The following is a 19,061-nucleotide window of genomic DNA, read 5'->3' as shown; positions in this document are numbered from 1 at the left end:
GGAGTCTTTTCAGCTACCCGTGAAACGATAGTCTCTTGCTGAATTGGGTTTTCCTTTCCACAATTCATTGTTTCTTTTGGTGGTTCTAATAAGGCTTGTGCAGTCTCGATCATTCTCTGGCACATTTCAAGCCTCTGCTTTTCCAATTCCGTGTTTGGGTCTGTCATCCACCCTTGTTCTTGTGTTTGGTTGTTCTTTAACCTAGCTTCGTAAGCTCTCATCAGTGCGTCCAATGGTTCGTGTACTTTGTCGACTAGCACTGATCCCCCTGAGCTTAAGCTCGTTGTTTCTTTGATACTCTTTTGTTTCGTTCTTTCCGGGCTCATCTCTCGTTTCCCGTTTTGACTCTCAAGTTTTTCTAATCTAGTTTTAGTTTGCTTTAGTTCCTCAGCTAGAATAGCGTCTTCACGTTCTTTTCTCAACTTCATGCGTGCTTTTCTAGCTTTCCATGTGTTTTTCTGACTCCCCGGTCCTTGACTAACCACTTCAGTCGCTAACTTTCCATTCTCAGGTTCTCTAGTGGTTTTCTTAGCTTGAGCTCTAGTAACAACTTGCGTTGGTATCAGAGTTTCATTTTCAGACCCACTGCTGGTAGGAAGAGTTTCTAACATATTCAATGTCGTCTTTTGCACTTTGTTTGGATTCTTTGAACAATCCTCAATGAAGTGAGTAACCCCACACTCAGTGCAATAAGCGTTAATTCTAATGATTTCCGTATGTGGGCAAACATTCATCAGATGGTCACCCCCACACTTGTAACAGGGTCCTAGTGCTGGTCTTGGTCCCATTTGATTCGTCCTTTGTGGATAGGATGGTCTTTGTCCTGTTAACCCTCCATGAGCTATGAACATCAATGTTCTTGCGTCCAAATTGTATCTCTCTTCATCAGAAGCACTTGTAATTGTTGGTATTCCAACATTCCCAATCATGCCCCATGGTTCTGGTTGTTTGGGTTCTTCTGGTGGGTAATACATAGTTGGAGACATGTGTGCACCAGATTCTTCATAATAGGCTTGAACAGGCACTAAGGCTTGTTCTTCCTGATTCTCTAAGGTTGATGCATATCTAATGCCCACTGGTCTTGCTCCTGGTAAAGGTGGTTGTTGTCCCAATACCGGTTGCGGTCTTTCTATCCCCATAGGTCCTGGTACACTTCCCGTTGGGTATCGAGGTACTGGATGTATCTGAGGTGGTGCTAATTGAGCAGGAGGTGCATACTAGCGCTCCCTTACATACCCTTTGTTATAATAACACTCCTCTGTTGGATGATTTGTCCATTTTTGTTCAATAGCACACCATTTCAGTGTTTTTGGCAATGGTTTTTGGTATGGTGCCATCCTTTTTAGAGCATCTCCTATCATTTGCTCTACATTTGGCATGGTTGTTGTTTGAACATTCTTTTTAGTGGTAGTCTCGCTCGCTACGGAGGAGGAGCTACTGGATGCAAAATCTGTATCCGCTGACACCTCTCCATAAACCGTACAGTTATCCACTAAGTACAATGCCTCTCTCGTTACTTGCTCGAAACTTGGACAAGCTTTCAAGTGCAAGTCCTTCTTGAGAGTGTCGTTCCTCAGTCCCTCAATAAAGAGAACAGATAGTCTGTCATCTTGTGGTCGTTCACGTACTGGACATCTCTCAATGTATTGTTTGAAGCGAAGTGAAGCTTCCTTCACTTTTTCGTGTTCTCTCTGTTTAAAAGCATATATTTGTGAGACCGTATTGTGCTTAATCCCTCGTTTTGAGAATTCCTCAGCAAACTCTCTTAGAAAATGGTCAATGTCATGGAATCCCCCTATGTTCATTGGTTGAAACCATGTCAATGCAGTACCTTCTAGAGTAAGACCAAATCCCTCGTATTGTGTATGGAAATCTGTTATCTGCTCAGCTCTTAAGACTTGCTTAAAGAGTGACACATGTGCATACGGATCTCCTGAACCACCATACTTCTTTGGCATACACTTCGCGACTTGAGATGGTCTCATACATCTATGGTCTGCTACCAGTCTCATTGCTCCTGTGTCTCGGCTAAAGCTTTCTCTAGCATCATGGACTTCATGGGTTACCCTTGTCGGTTCCCCCGCCCTGAATCTACTACTAGGAGGTAAATGTGATGGTTCCGCTTCAAACCTTGGACCTGGGGTGGTATAGGTGGGGATTGGAACTGCACTACCTCGATTCGTCTCCATTGACTCTCTGGAATGTAATGATCCCATTAGTCCGAGCTTCGAGTCCCAAGGTTGACTGAAAGAGTCAGCAACCTGAGTTCTTTGTCCTCCTGTTGTCATTGAGTTTTGCACTCCAGTTGTTGGTGATGGTCTATGTGAGCTAGAAGTAACATAATACTGATGTAGTGGTCCCCCAAAGTATGTATATCCTTCTAATTCTTTCTTGCCTATTGTTGAGTATTGCCTGCCATACTTATTGTAAGCGGAAATTTTCACTTCTGATCCCTCTGTGTAGGTAAAGACATAGAGTCTTTTTTGGTCTGTCAACTCTCCGGTGTAGGGTTCTTCACATCTATAATAGAGATCTTGCTCCCCATTATTATATTTGTATAGCCCCACATAGATGTTATCAGTGTTGATCCTTGTAGTTTCATTCTCTCTTCTTAACCTCGCATTAGGGAAGTTCATTATTGGTGCTTTCTCCTCGAGTTCTTCATCTATTTTGGCTTTGGTGCCCATCAATCCCCACTTGTCCACAATGTTAGGGTTTAGGACTACCAAGTACATGGTACCCTCGTCATCTAGATATCTATCTCCGCTATAGCTCACAGGCACTAAGTCCTTGAACTCACTAGGTCTTTCTTCTATCTTTACACAATAGCGGTCCATTCCATCTTTGTAGATCTTTGCACCTTGCTCATTGTCGTACTGATATTTTATGAACAGTAGCTTCATTGTGGCGGAAGGGTTTGATGATCCTGCTGCCATATTTTCTCTGTTGTTCCTGTTCGAGTGTTCGATGAAAATCTCGTAAGACCTCTCCGAAGAAGTATCAGAAACACTTCCTTCAAAGATCGGCTCTAATGGTTGCACCCAACTTTGGTTTACACTTCCCTCGGTTGATATGACACTTGCTGGTTCCCCTTGTTTTGGTTGATTATTCCGGAGATTCCTGCCCGATCTCAAATTCATCAATTCCCCTAAAGGACTGTAACTTTTCCGTCTCGGCAATTTGTTTTCCCCAAGTTTTTGTGGTCAGAATTGATCCAAACTGATTGATACTTGGTCAATTGTTTAATCTTGTCAGTTGGACAACTTCTGTTTCATCAAGTGAGAATTTTGTCGCAGTTATACTGAAAAAGACATTATACGCGTATGATGTCTTTTTTTCATAGATTTTGACTATTTTGGTTATGCTCACTCTCAGTGGCCCCTTTATGCTCTGTTCCCTCACAAAATTCAGTTTGAACTCTGTTTGAGCAAATTATGGCTAATTTAGGCTTTTCTTGGCAATTTTCCGCTTTTGACTTGTTTTTTGGGTCAATTGTGATCCAAATGGGATGAAACTTGAAATATAACCTCTAGACAGCTATTACAATGGATCTGTGTTAGCAAAGTATCAAAATATGTCCAAAATTAGGTCAAAGACATCATACGCGTATGATGTCTTTTTCATCAATTTGGGTCCAAACTTGATATTTATGATTTCTACAGTGTTTGTAACAATCTTGTCAGGTCAGATTTCAAAAATAAGTAGTGGAAGTGCCAAAAGACATTATACGCGTATGATGTCTTTTGTCCCAGATTTTGACTATTTTTGGTTTTAAGCCTTCTCCAATGTTTATAATTGAGTTTCAAGTGTTTTTGTCAGGTTTGAATGTAAAAACAAGATTTGAATCCAAAATTTCCTATTCTTTGCGTTTCTTGGACTCCAACTTGTCTTTTTGGGTTTCTTTGAGTGTTAATGCTCTTGTTTTAAGTTGATCTTAGGGTAAACCCCCCCTTCACTTTCATGGTAGGCCAATAGAAATATGTTTCAATTCCCTTTAGGGTAGACTGAATCCCTCTATGCCCCGCATATGGGGGAGCATGAGATTCATACATTACTTTCTCACGTAGTGAGTTAGTAACGCATAGTCTATTGCCATAGAGAAGATAGCCATCTTGTAAAGTAAATGGTTCTTCTTTCTTCCCTAAGGCAAGGGCTGAAATCACATCTCTAAAATCGGGATCAATAGCATACTCATCTATCATTAAAGATAGATCATTGTGAGTTGCTATGGAAACCGCATTCACTCTCGGTCGTCTTGAGAGTGCATCGGCTACTTGATTATGCTTGCCAGCAATGTGAGCAATATGAAAATGAAATTGCGAAAGGAAATTTGCCCACCTCATTTGTTTGTCGGAGAGCTTGGTCTGCGTCCTGAAGTACTTAAGACTTTGGTGATCCGTTCGCAGAATGAAAGGAGTCCCCAATAAATAGTGCTTCCATGAGTCTAAGGCATGTAGAACTGCAAGGAGTTCTTTTTCGTATATGCCTAGAGCTTGCTCAACAGGGTCGAGCCTTCGACTCTCATAGCCTATGGCGTGCCCTTCTTGGAGCAAAACAGCCCCAAGGCAATCACCACAAGCATCACATTGGACCTCAAATGGTTTTGAGAGATCCGGTAGTGTAAGCACAGGTTGAGAGATAAGCTTTTCTTTAAGCTTTTCGAAAGCATTGTTCTCCTTAGCAGACCACGTATACCTAACATTTTTCTTTGTTAGGTCATGTAATGGTCCCGCAATTTGTGAGAACTTTTCTATGAAGCGTCTATAGTATGCACACATACCTATAAAGCTTCTTAGTTCATGAAGATTCCTTGGTTTAGGCCATCCTTTTATTACCTCTAACTTGGATGGATCCATTTGGATTCCATCTTGAGAGATAATGTGACCTAAATATTGAATCTCTTGCAAGAAAAATTCACTTTTCTTTCGATTAACATAAAGTTTATTCTCTCTTAAAACTTGAAATATTACCTGGAGGTGTTGCTTATGTTCCTCTAATGAATTAGAGTAGATAATAATATCATCAAAGAACACTCCAGTGAAGGTTCGATGAGGTCTGAACAGCTTCTCCATCAAGCGGTTAAATGTGGCTGGTGCATTAGTCAAGCCAAAAGGCATGACAATGTATTCATAAAGACCAAATGTAGTACGAAATGCGGTCTTTACAATGTCTTGATCAACTATCCTTATTTGATGATAGCCACTTTTTAGGTCAATCCTACTGAAGTAGGTCGATCCTTGTAGCTTATCAAATAGGTCTTCTACCCGTGGAACGGGAAACCTATTCTTGATAGTGATCCTATTTAGTGCTCTATAGTCGACACACATACGATATGTGCCGTCTTTCTTTTGCACTAATAGCACAGGTGAGCAAAATGGAGATGAGCTAGGCCTAACCATGCCCTTCTCAATTAACTCATGCACTTGCCGCATAATCTCCTCTTGTTGAGCTTGAGAAACTCTATAAGGAGGTTTGTTAGGCGGTGAACTTCCTGGAAGAAGTTCAATTGCATGGTCGTCATTACCTCGTTTAGGAGGTAGCTCAGAAGGGATGTCGTCAATAAAGACATCTTGAAACCCCTTGAGAAAATTGGATAACTCTAATTCCTTTTGGTTGCTTTTATTTTCTTTTGCTAAAGCATTAGGTTCATTTTGAGAATCTTTAACAAAAATCATGTACACGGAAATAGAGCTCTTTATTGACTTGTTGAAAGCTGGTGTATGTACAATGGGGATGGTGTTACCCATCTCCCTAGCATCTATATACATGTCCTTTTCCCTGAACTTAAAGGAGATTCTCCTTTCAGGAAATTTAACATGGGCAGCAAAACGGTCAAACCATGGTGCCCCTAGGATTACATCCTCATGCTTGAGAGGAGAGATAAAGAAATCCTCTTTGTCCACATAGCCTTGGACATGAAGCCTCAATTTCCCGATTAAGGGAGTGACTGAAGCTTCTTGCCCCTTGAAGGCACTGTCTGCGGGTAGGATATCTCCCATCTCGTAGGGTTGTATGCCTAGCTTGGTGGCTAACTCCATAGATATGAAATTGTGAGTAGAACCAGGGTCAAAGAGAATAAAAGCATCATGTTCTCTTACCTTTCCCCAAGCATGGCATAGAGGAGATCCTTTGTGGTGAGTTTGGTGAATCTCCTCCTCTTGGATTTCAACCAAAGAAGCTCTAGGAGGATCTTGGCGGTTGTTCTTTTGGGGACAAGCGCGGTACGCATGCCCTTGTTCGCCGCACTTGAAACACCGGTTATCTTTACGATAACGCTCAAGCTCTTCAGGAGAGAGTTTATTCTTTCCTTTGTAAACTCCCTTCTCTTTAGCTTTGTTGGAATTGCCCTTAGGAGACTTTTGGACATTGTCCTTCCCCTTAGGCTCATTGGAACCTTTGTTTTCCGGGGGCTTATTATTTCTTTTACCCCCCGTTTGGAAATTGATTCGTGAGGCCACCATAGTATGGTGTATTACCGCCGATATGGTACGTGGCCTTTGGGAGTTGACATACTCCGCCATTTCTTCGGTTAAGCCCGCACAAAATTGTTGCTTTTGCTCTCCAAAATCCAACTTTTTGAAGACAGTGGCTTTGAGTTGTAGGTCCCAAAACTTGTCTACATATTTGTGGATGGATTCATTGGGAGAGAGCTTTAAGCTTTGCCATTCGGTGAGTACTTTGTCTTTGGCATCGGTGGCCAAAAACTGCTTCATAATGGAAGCTCTTAAAGCCTTCCATGTTCGTGGAGCTTCACCGTTGGCTCGTAGGCTAGACCACCATTGTCTAGCGGACTTTTGAAAGTGCATAGCTACATGGCGTAGCTTAGAGGACTCCGTGAAGCCCTCATCTCCAAACGCCGCATCGAATTGCTGGATAAAGGCCAAAACTTTGTCTGTAGCACCGAAGGTGCCATCATAGGTAAGGAAAGAGATGCTCTTCCCTCCCTCTTTGAATTTCTTCAGCTTGGACGACCTCTTCCATGCGGCATAGGATTTCCTATGGCCTCTTCTTTTTGATGGTTCAAAAGTTGCACCATCACTTTCTTCAGAAGATGAAGAATTTGAAGAAGGTGGAGAAGAGGGTGACCTCTTTCTCGCCTTTTTCTTGTCTTGATCTTTGTCGTCTTCACCATAGCTTTCATAAGAGGAAGAGGATAAAGAAGATGGAGAAGAGGGTGTCCTCTTTTTCGCCTTTTTCTTCTCTTGCTTTTTATCATCCCTCTTTGAATTATGGCGTGGAGAAGAGTGTGATGGTCTTCTCCGCTTTGGTGGTGATGGAGAGCGTTTAGCCCGCCGTCTTCGTGGAGCCATCTCCGCCGAGGTGGCGGGAGACTCGCTTCTTTCTCGTTCCTTCGGTGGAGGCTCTTGAGTTCTCCTTTGGGAAGGAGATGCATCATCAAGAAGTAAGTTCTTGAGCCCTTCATATGGATTCTCTTCTTCTTCCCGAATCGGAGAGAGACCTCTTTTGGTAGTCTCACAAGGAGGCTTCCTAGGTGTTCTCTCGTCATGGTGATGAGCTTGGAGAATCCCGTGAGCACGGAGCTGCCGTTGCACTTCACTTTGGAGAGATGGATTGCCCATGGCTTGTTGAAGCCTAGAAACAAGATAATTAACAAGCATTGAAGCATCATTAGTAGCTTGCTCATGAGCAAAATCAAAGTTATCAACATTAATTTCACTCTCTTTAATATTGTCAGCCATTCTAACAACTTTTAGGTGTACTTTGGCACTTCAAGTCCTAGTTGCTAGTCCTCTTTACCCCTTTAGAAAAAGCACTCAAGCTACTGTACCTGCGGCTCGAATACCATTAATTGCAAGGAATAGATGAGAGGGTCTTTCGACACCAAAACAGCACCGGCTCCTGTCAAGCTTCTAATAGCTCAATAGTGGTTAAGCCGTAGGCAAGCCCCGTAGGACTCCACTATTAAGACCATAGCTCTCGACGGTGATGCCCCGTTAACTGCACAAGGGCAGGCGCACTGCAAGGCTGAAAAATCCCTATTCTACTTACTCACAGGCAATTAATAATACCAACCATTTGTAGCTAGCTTGAGGACCTCCCTTCTTGAGCAAGAAAAGAGAAACCTTGAGCTCTGATACCAATGTAACATTTAATGGCCTAAAATCTTATGTGTAGCGGAAATTAGCATGAACATAGTGAGCATTTCATTAGAGTTGATTCCTAATGAGAATTACAAGAGTGCTTGGGTGGAGAGAGCAACAAAAAGCATAACACCTAGTTAGATAGCATCGACAATACTTTCAAAAGAGAGAGCAATTAAGCTATTGACAACAGTTGAGGACCGGATTTGCATGGAGCCGGTCCCCCCTCCAAAAGGCTTTGTATTATGGTTTCTCCCATCAAGAGAGACATTGTACAATACAATTCTTTGTGTTCCTTCAAGACGAGCTAGTGCAATGAAAATGGAAGCTTCATACACCAAGCAAAACACTTAATCAAACACAACTTGAATTATCCCCGTTCTCAGACCCAAGACCTCACACACCTTCGAAGATGGTGAGAGCTAGCAGGGTATGAGAGTAGATTGAGAGGAAAAAGAAGTATCTTACGAGAAAGAAGTACATCTCCTTACATAATCACTCATATTAGCATAGATTAGCTTAGTAATTAGCTTGGTAGAGAAGATGAGCATGCATTGAAGCTTGGATCTTGGTTGGATTTGCATCCACATGCCAAGAGAGTGTTGATGTAGGCTTCTATCTCCCAAGCTTGGAGTAGGTGATGAGCTCTCCATTAAAGCTTGGGAGGAGATAGAGTATTTTCCCTTCACACATGGTCAAGTGTGTGAGTGTGTGTGTCAATGCCAAGCAAAAATCAGCCCCCTCCCTCTCTTGGGCGAGCCCTAGCTGCTAAGTTAGTCTGGCTTTTGCCTCATTGGACCTCCCCAGGTCAAGCCAATAGGGATTAAGCAGCATAAGTGATAGCCTTCTGACATGTGTCCCCCTTTCCCCTTTTGTGAGAGCTTTAGATAATTAAATAATTAAACTAAACTCTCATTGGACCCCTTTGCCTCCTGGCCAATAGGAATCAGGCAAGCCATGGGGCTCCTGAATGCTCATTGGACCCCTTGGGAGACTGCCCAATAGTCTTCTAGGACACTTAATTCTTATTGGTTTCTTTTATTAAATGTTTTTAAATTAATTAAACTAGATTTACTCTAGCTTAATTCTCATTGGTCCACTTCAAGGGTCTTCCAATAGGAATTGGGCATACCTTGTGGGCATCTGGCCTAGGGAGCTGACATGTGCCCCTCATTCCCTTTGTGTAAAGGGAGCCTGTGTGTGTGTGTGTGGCTTTCTCTCTCATCCCCTAGCTTTGGGGCTCGCCCCCTCCCATGTAGGGATGTAGAAAGACTTTTTGGGCACACACTAAGCATCCAATTTTCCCTAAGGTTGACCTTTGGACACAACCTTTGAATTTTGGAACCTTAGCATTTTGGAAGTCTTAATGGGCTGAACCTTAGGGTCTTTTTAGCCCGTTGTTTCACATGGCTCTTTTGCAGATGGTCCCCCCTTTGGATCCCTATTTTCCCTCCTTTGGATCCCTACTGTGGCCGGTCTGCTAACTTAACCAATATTCTAGCTTTTTCTCCCTTGGCACTTCCCCACATTAAATGATCAGTTTAATATGAGAAAATCATTTAGGAGAATTAGATATTGATTATTATGACATTACCTCTCTCTTGAAATCATAGTCGTCCTCGACTATGGTGTAGAGAAGATAAAGCATATGCATGAGTCCTTTTCTTAGCGGGTAGAGGATCCCTATGTTACCCTACGACATCATTCCATAATGGATGACTAGTCCATTTGGCGCTTGAGAGCCTGAGGCTGCCGCAAGCATGTCTGCACATTAGTCCTATCAGTCTTCCATAGTAGAGTGACAAGCTCTACTTGGTGTTCGGGAGACGTCGTCTCCGCAAACTTGATCTAAGCATGCATACTACTTCATTTTTGTGCACAAATAAAGAAAAAGAGAGTCTTATAAGACAAAAAATTTTGTTCATTTTTAACATTTTGTACATTTGCTTACTCTTGGGAAGCATTGTAAGCATTGCCAAGGTTTAGGTTATCCTTTAATTGTATGCCTTGCATCCATCTAGCATCTTCAAAAGGATAATTCTTAAACTTAATAAGATATCGTCGGATAATCTTACCGCCTCTTAATACCTTGTCTTCATGTCGGAGAATGGACTCGGGCTGCAGCACCTCCTCGTAGTCCTCGATCTCCGGTGGGTCTTCAATAGTTGGTTCTTGAGGTGGCTCTCCTTTGTAAGGCTTTAAGAGGCTCACATGAAAAGCATTGTGTATGAGCCAATGATTGGGCAACTTAAGTTGATAGGCCATCTCATTGATTGGCCTAAGAATCTGGAAGGGACCATAGTACCTTTTTGCTAGTTTAGCATAGTACTTTTGGTGGCCCGTAGGATTCTTGCCCGTTGTGTGCCTTAATCGAGCCTTGGGAAACTTTAACAAGACCCAATCGTTTTCTTTAAAGGCTTGGGCTCTTCTGTGCTTGTCAGCAGCAGCCTTTTGCCTTTGCTGTGAGATAGAGATAGCATCCTTAATCTTTTGGAAAGATTCTTGTAGGTCTCGGCTATACTCATCTGCAGCGAAGATCTTCCCATGTACCTTAAGTAGCAAGGGACTTTTTGATCTTCCCTCAATTACCTCGAAAGGTGCTTTTCCTGTAGAAGTATGCACAGTGTTATTGTAAGCATACTCTACTAAGGGTAAGTACTTCTCCCATTGGGATCTTTGATCTACTTCCGTTACATAGGCTTTTAGTAGATCAAGAATAGTTAGGTTAGCTATTTCACTTTGGCCATCAGTTTGTGGATGATAGGCCGAAGAGAAGTTTAGCCTTGTTCCTAAATTCTCAAAGAGACCCTTCCAGAAATTACTGGTCATTCTAGGATCTCTATCCGACACTATGGACATTGGCAAGCCATGGTACTTGAAAATTTGTGAAATGAAGAGGGTTTCCATTTGATGGGCTTTGATAGTCTTTTTGACAGGTATAAAATGAGCTTGTTTATTGAACCTGTCTACTATCGTCCATATTCCCGTATTCCCATGGATAGACTTAGGCAATCCAAAGATAAAATCCATGGATATGCTCTCCCATGGTGAATTAGGGATTGGCAAGGGTTGAAGCAATCCAAGTTGCTTCCCTCTATCCAAGTTGTTACCACCGCAAGAGCAATCTTGATGGCACGCATATGGTGGCCAACACTTTTTGCAAATGTGAAAGAATATGTTCAAAGGTGTGATGCTTGTCAACGAGCAAAAATGACAACACGTGTAGATAGCATGCCCTTAAGACCACTGATAGGAGCTAGAGCTTTCGCAAAGTGGGGTATAGATTTTGTTGGGCCGATACAACCACCTTCTTATAGAACCCAAGCTCAATATATCATTGTAGCTACGGACTATTTGACCAAGTGGGTCGAGGCTAAAGCAACTCAAAACAATGATGCCAGAACTACTGTTACATTCTTATATGAGTATGTATTCACGAGATATGGACTGCCAATAGAAATTGTCGATGATAGGGAACTTATTTCCTCAATGAGGTAATTGAGTATTTGCTTGATGAGTGTTAAGGCGGTTACGCCGCTAGCGGAAGCTAAATAGCGAGAACTCAACCAACAACAGAATTTGTCAGACGAGGACACTTGACCCGCAGGCGCATGGAAACAACTAGGTGGGTGTCAAATCACCTATTCGACCTTCTAATGACAATCACTACTAAGGAAATCAAATCTAAGTTCTAAAATACGCAAGTGACTGAAATCCGTACTACGAACGAATGCTATACGAAACAGGATCTAGAATCATTGAATCGATCTCAAACTCAAGGGGAAGTCTATACACTAGGTAAGAACAACACCCTAAAGACTTGAACTGCAAAATCAACCTATAACCACTCTGTGCGGCAAACGCGTATGAAGACAGGCCGAAAAATACAGGTGACCGAAACTTGACCCTGATGGTACTAATGTGTAGCTCTACTCGTTGTGGTTCTATAGATATGCTGCACGCTCTATTCCGACACACGAGTTGGAAGAAAACTCACACCGAAGCTCGTAGGAACTTACCACACATAGAAGCCGATAGCGCGCACTCTTGGTATCTGTGCGTAGCTCTCACCGTTGCTAACACAATGGCGGTGTCGCTTCTCCAATGGCGGCCCCGTAGCTCGCGTAGCAAGGAGATAAGACTCTCTCTCTCTCTCTCTCTCTCTCTCAGACACAGTCACGGCGCTCAAAAACTCACTTTGATTAATAATTGAATCGCCCTTTAGGTTACAAAACTTTGGCTTATATACCTCAGCCTTGGAGGTGAGAACATCTCTAATTATTTACATCAACAGGTGAAATTACTTCGGGATTACAAGCTGGAAACTCAATTGAGTCCCGTTACTTAATGAATGGCTCAAATCAAAATTAATGTCGGAAAGACATTTATTACAATCAATGGTTACAAAATGATGGGTGTGAGCAAAAATGTGGGTGTGATCCTCTGCTGGCTCAACAATGAGTTTATGGTCAATCATAACAAATCAACTCCCTATCACCCACAAGAAAACGGACAAGCTGAGCATATGTACAAAATTCTTAGCTTGGTACTGACTAAAGTGGTTAGTTCAGGAAGGACAGACTAGGAAATGAATCTCCATGGGCTTATTGAGTTTCATTCAAAATAGCTTTAAATGCTACACCCTTTAACCTTGTTTATGGTCTTGATGCCATACTGCCAATTGAATTTCTATTGCCGACATTAAGGGTAGCTAAGGATCTCGAGTGGACTGGATAAGAATTGTCAGAAAGACTTGAAGATTTGGAAAATCTAGATGAGCAAAGGCTAACTGCCGTAGCTCACATCTATGCACAAAAGCGGAAACAAAAAAGGTTTTTGATTCCCATTGAATAACAAAAATCTTCAAGAAAGGGGACTTAATTTTAGTCTATTCCCTTAAGCAACACATTCCAAAGTTAAAGAAAAAGAAAAACGAACCATTTATCATTAAAGATGTATCTCCAAGTGGAGCAGTAAAGCTATCCACACTAGATGGTGAACCAATGGCTAATTGGTTCACCATCTAATTGGTGAACGGCATCCACTAATTGGATTAGTGGATGCCGTTTAAAGAAATATAATTTTCCGCTAACCAATGAATTGCTAGAAAGAATGCATGCAGCCAAGCAAAGGAGGATTAAATGACAACAGGTTATTGATGAATCCCAAGAGGAAGCTCGGCCTTGGGCACTCAAACGAAAATCTGCTCTTAGGAATCAACAGATACCAATTTCCATCAACACTCTGGAAATAGATGACCAACAATGGGAATTGCCTAAAGATGCAGTTTCAACAGATGATGAATGGTTAGACGGAATGGACCTGCGCATCAAAGTACAACTCAACAATCATAGCACAAATGCTTTGGTCAACACATGAGCTAGAGTAAATGCAATCAGTTATTCCACGTACAATAAAGAAACAAGTCTATCTTTGACAGCAAGAATAGCGACAATCAAAGGATGCAACAAGAACCCAACCCAACATTGGGAGTAGTCAACTTGAACGTGATGCTATATGGATGTTCATGTCCTCATTAGTTTATATGCTTACCAGATGAACACATGAATGAGAGGATGATTCTTGAAATCCTTGGATGCAAACATACAACCGTAAAACCAATCAAGCAATGGAGAATTAAATCTCAAAAGACTCCACCACACCATTCCACACCATTCCACACCAAGCAAACCAACCTACCAATGGAGAGAAAAAGCTCAACAACCGTCAAAAGTGCTACCAACAGCTCAGGAAATTAGTGTGCTGAAGCATCTTGATGGTACAATCAAATAGAGAGCACACAAGCTACAACATTTTCTCTTTGGAAGACAACAACAACAAACCTCGACATTAGAAACCCTTGAATTAATTACTCAAGACCCAGCTCTTGCACAACATAGTGGTTTGAATTGCATTGATCTTCAAAGCATGGTAGAGCCAACCATGGCTATGCATAAGACACGATTGTTCAACCCATGCACACAGTCATCCTGGAGTGCGCCATCTAGGAGGGGTGGAAGGGCACTAAGTAATTAAGGGCAATGTTGAAGAGGGAGAAAAAAGTTCGATGTTAACGTGTGATTTTTTGCAAAATTACCTAATAATGCCCTTATAATTCATCATCAAGGAAAAATTCACTGATAATATCTTCCCGATGAGTGTAAATAGTGTATATACTATCAGAAAATTTTCAAAAAATAGTCCTTTTTGGTTATGTTTCATAAATGGAGAAATCCAACAAAAAACAATCAAGCTGTGTTTTCCAATGGATTTTTTAATTATTGGATTTTCACTTTGCTTTTTTAGCGCATTTTGTTATTTTTCTTAATTTTTTCAATAAACATGTCAAAAATTAATAATAAATAGCAAAGGAGCTCAGACGAAAAAACGAAAAACACGATGGTAATCAGAAAAACAAGGCAAACAAGCAAATTTTTTTTCAATGAAATCGAAAGATGGAAGCGGGAAGCCTAAATTAGGCGGCCAGACCTATTTTTGCAAAATTCTTGCAGAATGAGCTACAAAAATCCGATCGGGAAATTTTTTGAGTCTAACATAGATTTCACGGCCTAGTAGGACTAACGGAGGAATCTGGGGAACAATGGTTCGAGAAGTCTCGGGTATAGATATTCCAGGTAGGCTAAAACAACTCATCAATGATCCATTTTGTACAGCCGGTAGCTAGTCTAAACCCCTAGGAAAAACCCTAGAATCCGAGCAGTGTACGAAGACCTACGACCAAAAACTGACCATAGCGGCCTGCCAGCTCGACCAAATCAGATGGAGTTTGAACTGTAGCATGCCCTAACATAATAGAACCTTTCTATATCATCAGTTGACCATTCGACAGGGGTCGGGGGGGGTCCCAAGTAGAAAAGCTAGGTTTTTGGCAGATGCCATAATTTGGTTCTGACTCCACATACAGCTTGCCTACGAGGTTTATATACAATGTATATGATTGGATTCGTGAAATCAATCAAGCAAAGCCCTCAAAAAGCAAAAAACGGCTTGAAGGCTACAAAGCGTCAAATTCGACATACGAAGTCAAACTGATTCCAAATGAGCTAGAATAGGATGAGTTGCTTCACGACTATGTTGCGGACTAGTCCAAAGTCTCACAAGTGACAAACCAACTCAATAGGCAGTGTAGTCACAAAAATCGGTGATTTCAGAGTCGACAAAGCACAAAGTGATGCGGACAAGACCAAACTTGACCAAATTCAATTTAGGACTTGTTTTAGGTGCATAGAATGTGTTTAGGTTAAAATTTTTATGTTTTGCAAGAAAATTATGACTGCTGTAAAGTACTTTTGCACTATTTTTGCTTGGAAATTGTATCATCACCTCACCAATCATGTGTACACACCTATTACATGCCAAAAATCAAGTATGAGCCAAAATGAGCACCTCTAACTTGGAAACTTGCCAAAAAACGCAAAGAATTCTTTGCAAGCCAAATTTTGAATTATGGACCACTTTTTTTGATCCAAATCACCTCATATCATGTACACAGAGTCTATACAATGCCTAGAACAAGTTTGCAAAAAGTTGGAGAAATTACTCACCTGTAAATAATCGCGATTATTTACTTTGGTTGCAAATTTTTGTTTGAACTTTACAATTTTGTTCCTTGCATGTTTTTATGCATCTATGCTTGTTCAAAAATTCATTTGAAGCAAATTGGACCAAAATTGTCAGCATTTCAGACTACAGGACATTTCGGAGAAACATCCGTCAAATATGCTAACTTTGACACTCTATTCACTGAACAGGAGCCATGCAAGCAATAGAGAGAGCCAAGAAGAAGCTCAACCAGAAAGAAAAGTTGCAAGAACTACCAATATACCAACTGAACCCCGATTCAATCAAAACCGCCAATGCAACCTATCTCTCAAAGGAACAGTTTGAGGAGCATCACACCACAGTGCTCACTGGCATATTCAAGAGCAAGGAGGGACATCAAGTAGTGTTGCAACTCCTACCAAAAGAAGTGATGTTGCCGCAAAGCCCGAAACGAAAGATGCCAACCGACGGCTAGGACTCAAAGATTTTTATGAACAAGATTCGTGCGGAGTGGACTTCCAAAAAGCTTACGGGCTTTTGTCCACCACGATCAAGGAAGATGGGATTGTGCATATTTTTGACCGACAAGGGAGCAAAGTTGAAGTGGTGATCACCAAGGAAATAGTGGTAGAGGCACTCAGATTGCCCACAGAAGGAATGACAATGAGGGCAAGGGATAGGAAGACGGCCGGAACTTTCACAAAAGAAACCACTACGGCCACCCTTGCGGACCTTATTCACAAGCAAGTTGAGGAGCCAACCAGGTTATACCACCAGCACTTCCATTTCCTTGCTAAGAGGCCACCAAGGTATACCACACCCAATCATGCGGTTGCCACCACCTTCACACAAGTCCTCAAGTCAACAACAAGGCAACCGGTGAACCATGCTCAATAAGTCTTTACCACTTTGAAAGGAATAAAGAAAGAAGGAAATATCACATACCTAGGTGCACCAGAGGTGTTGAAAAGGATTGCATACCATGCCATCGGCATGGCCAACAACCTACCACGTGCCCCAGATCAAAACACTTGAATAGTGTCAGCTCAACCATCTCCTCAAGCTACAAGATCTACCAAGAGATCCTACAAATCTGATGAAGAATCGGCTGAGAGCTCACCGGAACGACATAGCAGTGAGATATGGGATAATGATAAAAAAGAGCACGATGAGAGGAAATGAAGAGAAAAGCCGTGGTAGCACACCAAGAAGAGCCTGTTCAAAAGCAAGCCCGGTTTGAAAGTGAGAAACAATCATACCAACGCAACCGCCAAGCACAAGGAAAGGACCCGGAAAAGTGGGTTCCTAGTGGGCTTAAGGGACTAAGAACCAAGCATTACTCCAGGAAGTAGGCTGAAGAACCCACTGAAGTACTGAAACAGATGTACTAAGAAGCAAAAGCTTTAAAGCTGAAAGAAGCCGAAGAAGCGGAAAAGAAAGTGAAAGAGGTGGAAGAACAACAAAAGGGAGCAGAGGAGACCTATGCACAAGGAGAAACACAACATGCCCAAGGTGATGTATGTGTCTTCACACATCTCTTCTCTTGTCTCTGCACACCAAGACCAACCAATGCCAAGTCCACCATCATCACCAGTAACAATGACAACAATTGAGCCAACAAAAGAAGTAGAGAATGAACAGGAAAAGGAAGCTGAAACTACACAAGAATCTGAACAACAAGAAGCAACGGAAACAACACAACAAGCAGATGTCTCTACTCAAGAGAAGCAAATAGATAAAGAGCCAGAGACAAAAAAGGCAGCCAATCCTGAATCATAAGAGGACTCCGCAAAATTTGAGCACACAAGAGAACAAAAGGCCAAGGAAACACCCTCTACCTCATCACAACAAGATAAGACTGAGATACAACTCTCTACCTCAACAGAAAAAGATCAGCCGCCGTCGATACAAGGGCAATAGCAATGACCAACAGCCATGATAGTGCCAGAGGTAAAAGAATCTACAAAAACATCAAGGCAACTAACACAAAGCGAAGATTGGCAATCGAATATGAAGTCATCCTGCAAGTGAACGAATATACTAAGCAAATGCAGGAGATGACAGAAGGCCTTCGCTCAGCACCATTTGGCCGTAGCACACGGGCCAAAGATTTAGAGATGGTGATTGACGCACTCAAAGGGGAGTTAGACGACAGACTTAATGTCATCACCGATCTCCAGAGGCAAGTGCAGGAGTTAAGAGCGGAAGCTGGACAACATCATCTCACAAGAGATAAGCAACATAAAGAAATGGAAGAACTGGGTGAGTTGCTTACCAAAATGTCAGATGCATGCATTCCCAAGGATGATCAGCTGACGAAAGTAACAAATGAGCTTCTAACTACAACCCTATCAGCTCAAAAAATTCAGGTACATTTAGATGTGGCAAATGCTTCCCTACAGTACTCAGAACAAAGAATCAATGATCATGTGATATTCTTGTAGCAAATATGATAAAATCCAACCGTCGCCTCGATCAAGGGAACATATGAGGTCTACAAGGCGTTAGAAAAGAAAAATAAAGACCTTGAACTGGAGCTAAAATTAGAGCAGTCTCAGCGCAGAGACCTGGCCTTGATGCAGGTCCAAAGAGAAGACGGGCTGCTGAAGGAGATAACTGAACTCAAACGAGTCAACCAGCTACTGAGAGAGGGAAGGAAAGAAACGCAAGAAGAGGCAGGCACTTCGGAGCAACCTTAGATAGAAATCCCCTCAATATCCTTTGCTGACATGGAGACACAGGCCACAGTAGAGCTGAGCGGCGAGAAAGAATTTTAGGTACCCATTACAGAAAAAGACACAGTGACCATGGTCTAGCTCTCAAAGGATGAAGAAGATGCACTAAAGGAAAAAGTTACACAAGAGGTAGATGAGTAGTGGAAGGCAGCAATGGATTGGGAGCTGAGAGTACTTCATTCTATCAATGTCACACAACTCACTCTCAATCAAATAAATGTGCAATGGCACCAACAATCCCTGCCCTACCCTTTAATTAAAGTTGAGTTGCTACAAGTAAAAGAAAGACTTTACATAAACATGCAAGTCAAGGGTGCAGATAAAGGCCACCCAAAGTGGAGGTTGAGCTGGTTGAACAAGAACCCAAGGTACTTGATTCTGTTCATGAGAGCACCTGTGGCCCTGCAAAAGGATCCTACCTTCTGTCTTGTACCAAGAGTAAGGGCCTGGATAACACATGAGGCACTACAAAAGAAGCGGCCAACTTGGCTAAATTACCCCAGATTGCCTACTCCAGAATAGGGACAACTGACTGAAGAATACATGGTGAAAACCCTAAAGGGTGCCATGTCATTTTTTAAAAGTCTACCATTTTTGTCATATGCTATGTTATATAAAATCTGCCGAATGCTGCTCACCGATATCGAAGTGTTCAATGAGC

The sequence above is a fragment of the Adiantum capillus-veneris genome, chromosome 13 (assembly GCF_014529385.1).
Source record: "Adiantum capillus-veneris isolate H3 chromosome 13, ASM1452938v2, whole genome shotgun sequence".
Taxonomy (NCBI): Eukaryota; Viridiplantae; Streptophyta; class Polypodiopsida; order Polypodiales; family Pteridaceae; genus Adiantum; species Adiantum capillus-veneris.
Note: the sequence above shows the minus strand (reverse complement) of the source record.